General features: G+C 34.5%; 1 long non-coding RNA gene across 2 annotated transcripts; it reads left to right on the top strand.

Annotated features, from left to right (window-relative positions):
- Positions 1 to 8,576: 8,576 nt before the first annotated feature.
- LOC143881147 (uncharacterized) lies at positions 8,577 to 13,337 on the top strand. 2 transcript variants are annotated; one of them, XR_013251878.1, is made up of 4 exons: positions 8,577 to 8,672; positions 10,117 to 10,188; positions 11,848 to 11,895; positions 12,014 to 13,337. It is a non-coding gene; the product is annotated as an uncharacterized LOC143881147 (long non-coding RNA). The 2 variants fall into 2 exon arrangements; XR_013251877.1 differs by lacking the exon at positions 8,577 to 8,672 and adding an exon at positions 8,683 to 8,991.
- Positions 13,338 to 13,796: the final 459 nt, after the last annotated feature.

Genomic DNA, 13,796 nt, shown 5'->3' with positions numbered 1-13,796 from the left:
CATATACGTGAATTATAAGGTGTGGAAATAGGTTTACTGCCAAATACATTAAACTTCTGTAGAATTTTCTCTACATAATGAGACTGGGTTAAAATTATTTCGACTGGGAACCTATTGAAAAGTGTTAAGCTACAAGTTACTCCAAAAGCTTAAGTTACCTCACGTCACGTGCATGTAGGCAAGACTGGTGCTATTTGTATACAGAAAGAGATGTCCAGTCTCTTTCCCAACTAGGAACTATTAAGGCTTGCAGAGAACTGATATGCCATATCTCCTAGCTCCCTTGGATCTGTGAATCCTTTGAGCATGGCATTTCTACTATGCTACCTAAGGACGAACATGTGTCAATAAACAAGCACATCACACACATTCATTAATATAATTACCCATTCATGTCATGAAATAAACCTTTATTGATTAGAAAAATATCATTCTACTGGCTTTTCAGGGCATATACTCTAACAGGTACAACTAAGGAAAAGCTCTATCTCAAGCATTGAACAAGCAAAGGAAGATCATTGAAGGCCAAAGCTTAAGGAACAACATACAAAGGAGCTTGAACACATTGGTGGCATCATCCTTGGAAGATGTCAAAGCAAGGAGCTCAAGTGAAGATCCCACAAGCAAGCCAAGAACTACATTGAAGATCAAAAGAAGATTGGCTCAAAAGTTCAATCAAGAGAGTGTTCAAAATGGTAGAATGTATTCCTCTCTCTCTTGGAATTTCTCTTGATCAAGGCACATCTTAAAACCCCCCAAAAATATTTTTCAAAGAGACTCATAACCTTAAAAAAGACTTACATGGATAAGTGAATGACCATAGCGGTGTACCAACATGTTGGTACCCATATGGCATTCCATTACATGGTATAAAAACGAGTTCCAAAGGCCAAACTGAGATCAGCACCTAAAACTTATCATAACTTGTCTAAAACATTTTCAAATATTTTAAAAAATATTTTTAACAGGAAGATCTCATTGTTTCCATTCAAATCGAGTATATGAACGTTGCAATTCGATGAGAAATGAAGGAGATCTGAATTTTTCAAGATTGGTGCTGAAATCTAGAATCCAGGTACGGAACTCCGTGGGTTCCCGTAGAGCTCCATGCACGGAACTCCGTGGAACCTCACGGAGCTCCGTGGAGCAACCTGTTGGAAACTAAAAAATGACAAACGGTCACTACGGAGCTCCATGGGTTGCCTCCGTACTAGCAGTCAGAGACTACCAAACGGTCATATTTAAGTTCTTTGGAAGAAGATCATTAGTGGATTCCTTAAGATATCAACTTGGGAAGAGTGGAGTAGATCTTGGGTTTAAGACCCAACCACTATAGAATTTTGTGTCAAGCTTCATTGTCTCTTCTCTTCTTCTCTTTGGTAAGTGCTTCTACTCTTGACTCTAAAACTAATCCTTATTCTTGATCTACGTAACACCCCCCTCTTGGGTTGCCTATTGGGATTTCACTTGGTATCAGAGTTAAGGCTCTTATAGAGGCTTTCTATTGAAAACCTACAAGAGAAATATCATTTGGCAACCTAATGGCATCTAAACTTTCATGCTTTGATAGAACCGACTATGGATCTTGGTCGATCCGTATGAGGTCTTATCTTAAGAGTCTAGATAGTGAATTATTGAAAGTAATTAAAAATAGTTTTGTACTAAACTCTAAATCTAAAAGAATTAGTGATCATGATAAGAAGTTGTTTTCATTGAATTCAAAAGCTATGATTGCACTTTCTTGTTCTTTACCATATGACATGTTTGAAAATATTTCATCTTGCGAAAATTCCAAAAAAATTTGAACTATACTTGAAAAGAACTATAAAGAAAATATTTATCTTATGGCATTAGAAAAAGATTTTGATGATGATTTACATGAATTCACTAATGATGAATTGTTAATTGCATGTGAGAAACTTCATGAAAACATGAATTTGCAAATATCTGTTAACTTACCAACTTCTCCAAAAGCTTAAGCTGTTGGAGAAAGGCAGTATTTATCTTTTATACTTTAACACTCCCCTGCACGTGTGGCCCACTTGGCAAACACGTGGCAAATGTGGTCCCACTTTGGGCCGACCATCGCATGTGGAATTTTTGCTATCCGAGAGGTTTGAACTCAAGACCTTTGGCTCTAATACCATGTTAACTTACCAACTTCTCCAAAAGCTTTGATACCATGTTAACTTACCAACTTCTCCAAAAGCTTAAGCTATTGGAGAAAGGCAATATTTATCTTTTATACTTTAACAATATCAAAAGATAAGACTATGAAAAATTCTTTACAAAATATAACTAGAGACTTTGACATTTTAAAGAAAGAATATGATTCACTTGCATCTACTAATGAAAACTTAATCTTAGAAAATAAATCTCTTAGTGATAAATTAGAAAAACTTTTGTTGGAACACATGAAATTTAAACAAGAAAAAGAAGAAGAACTAAAGACAAGTTTATCTCATGAAGTTAGCACATTGAAAGAACAATTTGAAGAGATGAAACTAGAAAATGATAAACTTGTGTTGGAAAATCATAAGCTACAAGAAGAAAAAGTAAATCATGTTTGTTCTCATAACCATTCTTGTAGTTCATCTTGTTCCTCATCTACTAGCTCATATTCTTGTGATTTTTGTGGTAGATTTGGACATTACAAATCTATATGTAGACTTAAATTTTTTTTAAAAACAAGTTTGTATGGATTAGAAAAAATGCATTGTATAGGACAAACTTGGTTGGACCAAGTTGGTTTGGGTTCCAAAATCCCCTACTTGAAACATGACATGTGCTTAGTAGATTTAGGAGTGTGCTTCAATGTTATATAATTCAAGAAAATAAGTTTTAGATACATGTGCCAAATTGTGCATATCTACTTGTATCCATGATTGTGCTCTATTGTTACATCATTTGAGTATCTCCATGCTAGATGTTTTATACTTATTGAAAACTATTTGTCTAGCTATTAGTGCTAAATGAACACATCTTGTGAAAATAAACATAGATACACTTAGGTTCATATTACTTGATGCCTTTGTATCTATGATGTAGTTTTCATACCATTTATGACATGAATTCATGTCATTATGTCTTGCTAATTACATTTGTTTGGAATGGTGTAACCATGAACTTATGTCTAAGTGTTTGTTCCCTTATTTGAAATTCATGTTTACACTTAGTATACTTGGTTGACAAACCTCACCTTGACCCATAGGAGTGCCTTTGTGTAGTTCAAGCTAGGTTCCTAGGTATAGTGTCTTGAAACTTGAACTTTAAATGTAACATGTCATGCTATTGCTAGATGTTAGTTGTTGATCATATCCTTCTAACAAGCATAGAAGAAATAGAATGAAAATTGAAAATAGAAAGAAATAAGTACATTCATTGCAAAGCATTATGTCTAAGCAAAACCATTGTAAATCAAATCTTAGACATTCTTTAAACACACATTGTTGGATCAAAGCACAAAGCTTAGTGAATTTCAAAATCCATAGTTAACATCATGAGAAATTTATAAGTTGATTCATTAGCCTAGGGTGTTTATCATCTATAAGACACTCTTAAATATCATTGGCTTTTGAAATTAGCCCTTTGAACTCAAAATCTTAGAACATTTAAGGGAATTTGAGACTTAGTTCAATGAGAGAAATACATATGGATTATCTTGACTTATCATTGAACTAATCATATCTATGATCTTTAATATAATCATTCATCTATGACATGTGTTTCACTTCTTGTTTAAAAAAAATACAAAGATGAATAAAACACACTAACAAGTGAAGATAATGTGAAGGGCTAAGAAACTTTGGTTATCTCAAACCCTTCACAACAAACATAGGTATACATAGTCTATGGGGTATATTGCATGTTTACTTATCTATGATATCCATATAATCTATGATGAGTTCACAAAGTTTAAATAATCTTGAATAATCTAAATTTGTTTGAACTTCAAATTAAAGAGGGAAAATCAATTGTTATATTTACTGAATCTCCTTAACTAATGGCAATTGATTCAAATTGATATATATTTTACCTATTATATATGTGTGATATATGTGTATCAAAAAATTACATCACTCTCAAGCTAGATCACTATATATCATATAAGTTTGAGTTATTTGAGAACTTTGACTAATGAACTCAAACTTGTATTCATGAGACGATGGTCATATAGCCTAACTTGTGCCTAAAAGTGACACATAAATTAGAAACATGTGTTTTAGGCTAAAATGTGTTTTGTAATTATAACTTGATTTTTTACTCAAATCCATCAAAATACATTTATAAGAGATGAAAACTAGTTTGTTTCTTTAGAAAAATTGAATCCAACTAGTTGTCTTAGAGTTGCTTGTTCTAGGATAGTGGGACTTATCAAAATTTACTTGTTAGCTATCCTTGGAGTGATTATTTATTGATCATATTGTAGCACTCTATATATATATATATATATATATATATATATATATATATATATTTATTATCCCTTGATCGGTATTAGTTGCATGGTAAAGATGTTAAACCTTAAAGTTAAAAGCTATTCAATTGGTACTCATGCCTTCTTATGAAGGAACGGTACCATCACCTTAATTAAGACATTTAATTCCTTTGGCTTCTTGCCAGCATCTAAACCATTATCAGTCTTATATGTCTTGCCTTGTTATATACTATATGGACATATTCAGGAGGAGCATGTTTTGCTTAGTCATCCCATGATTTCATTTGGTATTAGCAAACATGCAATTGTAGCCCAAGGTTCACCTTCGACTATTCACATGAAGACCCTTGGGGACTATATTTAGGACATCCCTTCGATTTATACCATATATAAGTCAATAACAAAGGGGGAGCTTTAAAGTTATATATGTCCTATCTTGGACTTATCATATGTTTCACAAGTGTATATCTCTTCACATATGATAAGTACTCACATTTGAAGCTACATAGCTACATCTGTGTTGTTGGGTTTGTCTTGTGTTCATATTCTGAGAAAATTACTGATTTTTTGTATGGACAAAAGCCCCTAACTTGTGCCTTAATTTTATATCTTTCCCAAGTTTTAAACTTATCTTGGATAGCCTCATTTTGTTTATCATTTGTACCATTGATAAGTATCTCATTCTGAGCCTAATTTTACAAATCTATTAGAGTTCCATTCACAGGATCCTATCTTACTCGATCAATCCTAAACCTATCTTCATGCGTATCATGTGGTTTTGAACTATATTCATCCATTCTCCATGATAAGTATCTCTGGCCAAGCCCTCATTGTCATATCCTTATCCATTTTGCCTTGTCATGCCTTGCCTCATAGGTTTTACCCAAGGCTAATGACAAATACTTAGGGGGAGAGCCAAAGTGTCTCATCTTTATGTTTATGTGGATCATAATGATATGCTCACAATGTCCACTGCCCCATTAGTTGTGCTTAAATTGCAAATCCTCTAGATCGAATAAAAAAAAACTGCTTATCATGAACTTTGTTTGAATTTCCTTGTTGAATCTATTATGATAAGCATTATGAGAGCTTAAATTGACATATCATTCATGTTCTCATGGGCCATAGAGTTAGTTTGTAATATTTCTATATTCGTTGCATGTGCCCATCTTACATAGCTCCACATAGGACCAAACATAGAACTGTCTTGCAAAATGCAAATCATATCTCTATTTGTTGCTTATCCCTATTCCTATCATGTGAAATTCAAGATTGATCTATATTCATGATAGTTTCATAATAGAACCATAACCATAACGTCATATCTTCTCAATCATTTTGCTTGTTATGCCATATTTTCTAGTGAGCTGTTGTGTATGCATAACAAAAATTTAAGGTGAGTGCTAAACTGTAAAATCTTATAGGTTCATAGGCTTCATCGGATTGTGTTTAGAATGTTCATACTATTAAACACCCTTTGATTGTGCTCAAACTGCATATCTTTCTCTACATACCAAAAAAAAGGGAGAGGGCTTGTCATGCTAAACCTTGAATTGCATTATTTCTTTCCTGATATGTATATAATGGGCTTTACCTTGCCACATTACTCTTGTTTTATGGGTCATAGGGTTACTTAACATTAGATATATTCTTATATACCCTAAAACTGTACTAAAATGGTAAGTCTCTTTGTTTTTCCCAATATAGGATTGCTTTGCATTAGTTCATCTGATTTCCTATGTTCTTATACTCTTATCACGAATATTTTAACTTAATCATCATATATCCATGATAAGTAGGTAGGGGGATTGCATAATAAATATCTCTTATGTCATAAACTGTGCTTAACTGGTTAGTCTGCCCTTTTTGTTGTTACCAAAAGGGGGAGAATTAGTGCAATTGATTAGATGTCCATAATCCATATGCATTTTATACTATATTTTGTTAAATCTAACTCATATCTTTAGGGGGGAGTAACGTTTATCATGTATATCTAATCCTCTTAAGAGGTTCATCCCACCTATTTAATCAATTTGATTTGTCATCATAAAAAAGGGGGAGATTGTTAGCCCAAGAGTTCCCATGAGTTCAACTAATCACCTTGTTATTTTGATGCTAACAAACCCAAATTGATTAGCTTTTAACGACTAATAACTTGCCTTGGAGTGTTGTGCTATAGACAGGTATTTCACATGTCAATCCATGCTAGCACACCATTATACATGGCCTATGCTGAAGATGAACCAAATACAATTCAAAGGAGCTAGAACAAACTTGAAACATCATGCCTTGGAGGTACAACTAAGTAAAAGCTCTATCTCAAGCATCTCAAGCATTGAACAAGCAAAGGAAGATCATTGAAGGCCAAAGCTTAAAGATCAACATGCAAAGGAGCTTGAACACATTGGTGGCATCATCCTTGGATGATGTCAAAGCAATGAGCTCAAGTGAAGATCCCACAAGCAAGCCAAGAACCACATTGAAGATCAAATGAAGATTGGCTCAAAAGTTCATTCAACAGAGTGTTCAAAATGGTAGAATGTATTCCTCCTCTTGGAATTTCTCTTGATCAAGGCAGATCTTAAAACCCCCAAAAAATATTTTTCAAAGAGACTCTTAACGTTAAAAATGAGTTACATGGATAAGTGAATGACCATGGTAGTGTACCAACATGTTGGTACCCATATGGCATTCCATTACATGGTATAAAAAGAGTTCCGAAGGCCAAACTGAGATCAGCACCTAAAACCTATCATAAATGGTCCAAATTATTTTCAAATATTTTTAAAAATACTTTTAACAGAAAGATCTTATCGTTTCCATTCAAATCGAGTATGAAAACGTCGAGATCCGACGAGAAACGAAGGTGATATGAATTTTACAAGATTGGTGCTAAAATCTGGAATCCATGTACAGAACTCCGTGGGTTCCCACGTAGCTCCGTGCATGGAACTCCGTGGAACCTCACGGAGCTCCGTGGAGCAACTTGTTGGAAAATAAAAAATGACCAACGGTCACTACAGAGCTCTGTGGGTTTGCCTTCGTACTAGCCGTTATATACACATCAAATGGACTTCAAAATTAAGGATTATGATGTTCCAACTGTAAGAAACCCTAAATCATACTTGTTTATTAATTTTGGGTCAAATCTCTCTTCTATTCTCTTTTTACCTTGATCTTCAGTAAAACCTTTTGAGAGTGGATTAAGCTTTACTTGTAATTTTCTTTGAGAGTTTTGTAGTGAGCTTTATTTGTGTAAATCAAGCCTACAAAGAGGCTAAAGAAGTGTGCTCAATCTTCCTTCCTTTGTAAGGAGAGGGTCTACGATTCGGCCCGATAAGAAAGGAGAATCAAGCTTGTAGAGAGAGGGTCTTCGATTCGGCCCGTTAAGAGAGGAGAATCAAGTGTTGTATAGAGGGTCTTTGATTCGGCCCGCTAAAATAGGTGAATCGCATTGTAAGATGGTTCATTGATCTGGCCTGGTAAGAAAGGAGGATCGTATAGTGGATTGCCTCAAGAAGCCAAACTTGAGAAGAGTGGAGTAGGTCTTGGGTTTAAGGCCGAACCACTATAAATCTTGTGTGCAATCGTCTTCTACTTCTTGGTGCACTTCTCTCTATCCCTTCTCTTTTCTTTATGCTTACTTTATGATTGGGATTATTTTCTTGAGTGATTTACATGCACATCTTTGAGTTGGGATAATCCTATGGATCTGATTTTTTGTGGACACCCTATCAATGTGAGGACCATTCAAATGAATTGTTTGGATCACCCAAACAATGTGGTCCCCCACTGTATTTTAAGGTAGTGTCTAGGTAACTTACCTACACAAGTGTGTAGGAAATGTTCTCTCATATATATATATATATATATATATATATATATATATATATATATAGATCCCTTTACTACTAAAAGGGAAAATCCCTAAAAGTTCGTCTGCGCCTTTTGTCAAAATACCATTTACATCCCAATTTTATTTCCGTAAAACTTTCACATGTACCCTCTTTTTTAGGACATTTATGTCATTTCATTCTCTGGTTTGCCCTTTCTAATGTGCCAAAAATGCAAGCGATAGGTTTCATCCGCATTTCCTACGCTTGTCATCTTTTTGTTTCTTCTTCCAACACCTGTTGTCTCTACACACAACTGTTGTATCTGGCCATTTGCTGTCCTTCTCTCTTTCTCCCTCTTCATTCAAGTGTGGAAGAACATCTATTCAAAGAAAAAGAGGGTATGTTCTTTCTCTGTGAACTTGTTGTATTGGTGGTAGATTAAGCAATTAGGTAAGAGGAGGTAACCTAGTTAGGAAAGTGGGTTGGATTAGAATTGTTATCTTTCATAATTATCAAGATTTCATTCTATATTTATTCCCTAAGTGCTGTATATAAGTACACACTTTTGGGATTGATTGTGATCAACTAAGATTAGTAGAAATCCCAAATTTTATAGTTCCAACTCGATGCAAGTTTTTACCAATGGCAACCCGGTTTCTCATTTTTTCTCGGATGAATATCGGTTGCCAACCGCTTCATAGGGGGTGATTGTTCATGGTAAACACTCAATTTGCAGTGTTGCTTATTCTGTTATTTAAAATATGATGGCAGCTATAAATTTCTTTCCATGGCAAATTTTTTAATCTTTTAGATGAATCACCATGCTCTATTGTTAGACTGTGACCTTCACTTTTAATGATTTTTTAGAACATAATAATAAAAAAAAAATTTACAAATGTTTTATCATTTTTTTGGGTAGATTGTTTCCTTTTTGAAGCTTTTTGATAGATTTGATTGTTTGGTCTTCTGATCATCTGGGAAGGTGTTTCATGAATATGAGGCCTTTAAGGAATTTTGGGCCACTTTCATCCCTTTGCTTCTTATTTTCCCCCTAAATTTGGTGGAGTTTTGTCAAATTTCATTGTTATTTTTTTTATTTTCCCCTTCACATGATTCTATTATATTTGTTTTGAAGAAATAAAAATGAATGCATATTTCTTAAATCTAAGGTGCTGTGTTCATTCTATCTTAAAGGTAGATGATATACACAATGAATGATTATCAGATTGAAAATACATTCTATGATTGATGCATGGCTTCGTTGGATTTTGTTACGTACCTAATTGGCCGTAACACAAATAAACAAAATAGAAGAGAAATAGAGAGGGGAATGGTTGATTCGAGGCAACCGGACCTCCTAACGGCTCGATTCAAGAGGAACCGTGACTCTCCTAGAACAAAGTCTCATTTGTGCTGTAAAATTCTTCTCTTCTTTTCATTGAATTAATATTACATAAATACAAGCAAGAGGGAGTGCCACATCACAAGCACACTTACCCACTAACAAGACACATCATTAACTAACTCCCATTACCCTAAACACATTAGCCACAACTAATGGCCATTACACTAAAACACATACCCACTACTATGCACTAACTAACCCCACATACAACATAAGAAAATGCACATAACAGATTTGGCTGCAAGAGGACGTTGAAGAGGTAATTGCATTGTGGGTAAAGCTTTCTTTTATTCATTTTCCCTTTTTTTTGTTGATGGGTGGTTTTGGATTTATTGGATGCATATCAATTTAGGTTGTTGGCTTTTGCGTTTTTGATTAAGTTTACCTATTTATTTTGTTGTCAATAAATGCTTATGAATTGCGTTATATTTCCACAGCAACTGCCACTTTGCCTGTTGATCAGATCCATACACAGACAAAGCAGGACGACTCTTAAATTCAGATATCAGGTAATCTGTTTATGTAATGAATGGCATCATGTGTTACTAAGCAAATTTTGACGTTGAACAGATGGTGTTTTGGTTATCATGTGTATATGTAGATTGTATAAAAATGACTCAGTCAATGGCTTCCAAAGAGGCTTTAATCTTCCATATGCAAATAAGAGTATCAAGTTCTGCCAAGTGAAACATATCTTTGCGCCTTTTTCACCTCATAATATCAGATTGGCATATGCATGTAGCCATGTCAAGGAGGCTATAAAGCTAGGTTCAAGGGTTGGGGATGCTGGGGTGATGAGAGACGCCACTAATTGTGTTTGAATTTTGCATATATGTATCACACTGCAAGGACCTGTCCGACCTTATTGAAGAATTGAGTGTTGGACATGTTTAGGTTTGCAATTGATGTCATTGCTATATTTATCTCCACATTGTATCTATTACTATGTAATTGGTGAGGTATAATATTTTATTCTATGTGATTATTTTTAATTACAATTACTATGTAATTGTTTTTAATTTTTGTTTCTTCTTATCTGCTTTGTATGTTGACCACCTCTGTCTTTTTTCAAATAAAATCGGCTACCATTATCAATATATATATATATATATATATATATATATATATATATATATATATTATTCTACTTTTGCATCTTAAAGAAATCACACTGATTGATACTACCATGAGATTTTTGGTATGGTTTCTTCACGTGGAATTGATATTTTTAGTTAGTTTATGCTGTTTATACAAGCTCACACCTTGGATCTTGTATTGAAGGAAGGTTAAGCTGCATCCTCTTTAAGGCTTTAGATTAATTTAACGTGTTAGATTAATCACATGGCAAGTTATATTATATTAAATTAAGTAATAAATGGACAGAAGTTGATGGACCTAACCCATGTGGCCTGTTTATTGTCGCTTCATTGTGCATGTCATATTACAGTGCCACAACCTTTTATGTATTTTCTGTTAGAGTATGATCAAATATCTGGAAGCATGATTGGTGGCAGTATTCGTTTTCTTCTATTGATATGACAAGGAAATTTATTGTGAAGAAAATAAAATGGTATCTGCGAAATCCCTTTTAATAGAGTAACACCCTTTTAATAGAGTAATGGTGTTAGTTCTTCTTAGGCTAAGATGCTTCAATTGTTAGATGGGTGGTTTGTCGTCCCTTTGAATGCTCAGTGACATATTTCCATGTTAGGCATCGCCAAGCTTTATTAAAAAAAAAAAAACCTTATTTGAAAAAAAATGTGTCTTTGAGGACTCTTGGGGGTGGATATCCTCTTATTATGCTATATTTGTTTCTTGTGTACATTTTTCTCCCATTCTTAGTCTTTCTACTTCATTAGTATTGTAAAAAATTGTCGTGTGTGGCCTTGCATATAATGGTGATGACCTTTACAATTTTCTCCTTATCTCCTTTGTTACAAGGAGAGTTAAGCTGGAAGTGATATGCTAGCAATGAAAAATTTAATTACCATGGCCTTCTAGGATTTTTTGGAGAAGATATCCTCTTATTATGCTTCCCTTTTAATATATTGAGTTTCTTATGTTGTCATTGGTAAATATTTTTTCCCTCTGCCCCTGTATAAAGTGTTACTGGTATCCCCTTACATTATTCAAAGCTTCTCAAAATTGACTTCTCTTGGATTTTTCAGGTTATTATGGTTTTTTCTGTGGTAGACTGAGAGGATTCCAGCATTGAGGTTCTTTTCCCTACCTTATTCCTTCGTGTAACCTCTTTGTTTTCGATTTTGAGAACCAACTGTGAGTCCAAAACTGGTTAGTGGGCTTCAAACTGACTTCTTTTTCTGGATTTTTCAGGTTATTGGGGTTCTTTCTTTGATACATCGAGAGGATTCCAGCTTTGAGGTCCAGTGCTGTAACTTATTCTTTCAGGTAATTAATTCTTTTTTGTCCCATTTTGCTCTCTCTTACATTTTTTTACGCTTTTATATTACTAAAACAAGTTGTTCCCTAATTTTCTTCTGGAATGTCTAAAACTATCACTATCTATATGAATTATTAATTAGAAGTGACGGATTTCTGCTATTTCCATGCACTCTTTTTCGTAGAATAACTAACACGATTTAGTGAAGAAAATTCTATATCAAAAAGAGAATCTGCTACCTACACCACTTCCCTCGGCTTTGAGAATTATTTGTTTGTGAAATACAATAAATAGAACAGGGTATAGGGAACGACTACAAGATGTGCTTACCTTTTAGATGTGTTTCTTATTGATGTGTTAATAGTATCTAATTGAGTTTCATTTTGAAAATGCTGAACGTGAGACCAAAACATTTTAGTAACAGAAATTTTCTTAGTACATTCCAAGAAATTTTTCAGATAAAATCCAAGCAGGTGCTGAATTTTTCTGGGTTATATGCAAGTATATATCAAGTTTATCATCCTACCATAGTTGGGTAATGTTTCCAATCAGGTGAGAACAACCACTCCAATGTAATTCCATATCTATTCAAACTGTTACTTTCTACTAGGGTTATATGCAGGTATATATCAGGTTTATCATCCTACCACAGTTGGGTAATGTTTCTGATCAGGTGATGACAACCATTCCAATGGAATTCCAGGTATGTTCGAGCTGTTGTTCCACAACTGTTGGGACTCGCTTGGAGGTCAGTCACTTGGCACAGGGTGGATGTCAAGGAGTGATTCTGATTAGACAAAACCATAAGGAATAGGCCATTGGGATAGGATGGGATAGGATGAAATTATAATATGTTTTATCTGGTGGGCTTTTTAGTGCCACTTTAATAAAATAAAGTGTTCTTTCAAAAGCAATGTGCTCAATATTTTCAATGAGCTGGATAACTGTGTGACCTTTACATTATAGAAGATTCGTGTAATCATTTCATGGAAAGGATTTCAACTAGTTTCACTAATTCATAGCCTTTTTTCCTTGCAGATGATTGTACGTCGCAATGTGGAGTAACTTGATATTTTACATTGTAGAAGGCTTCTGTTATTATTATTTTTTATGAGAATGGTTTTCACTATTTCAGCTCCTTTTCAGAAAATGGTTAGCCTCATATTATTTCTCAGCATCGCCAGCAGGGAAACATATGTTTTTTCATGTCTAAGATGGTTATTATATGATTTTTTTCGGGTTCTTAAAATACATGCATATATGGTGAGGTTACAGAACTTCCATGAAATGGTCCTTTACTCTCAATTGGGTTAAATCAGACAAGTAGGAAATTCGCAAATGGAAATTTTTTGAAACAGACTATTTTGGAAAATCAAAGTAAGGCCTTAATCAAAGCATACACTGTGAAGACAGAGAGAGCAGTGAGACAATGAAAACCGCTCAGCTTTTTTGGGAAATGGGGGAGATGACCACCGCTGCAAATAGATCGGGTTCATAACACTTCCGGCCCTCCGCCTCATCTCCGATTGCGTGGCTCCGCGGCCTCCATTAGTCCGCCTCATCTCCGGCTCCGCCGCCTCTCCACCGCTCTGTTTTCCTCCTCCCTCATCCAAAATATTCTTGTCTTTGAGAAGAGGGTTTAGAGCTCAAAAGGGGGAAAATGATGTATTAGGGTTTTCCGTGGGTACATCAAAAGAAATTACATATCTTGGTGAG

This window comes from Tasmannia lanceolata, unplaced genomic scaffold (genome assembly GCF_043159265.1).
Source record: "Tasmannia lanceolata isolate RefF3 unplaced genomic scaffold, GAP_Taslan_0.1 ptg000007l, whole genome shotgun sequence".
In the NCBI taxonomy this organism is placed as follows: Eukaryota; Viridiplantae; Streptophyta; class Magnoliopsida; order Canellales; family Winteraceae; genus Tasmannia; species Tasmannia lanceolata.
Note: the sequence above shows the minus strand (reverse complement) of the source record. Positions and strands in the feature narration are given on the sequence as shown.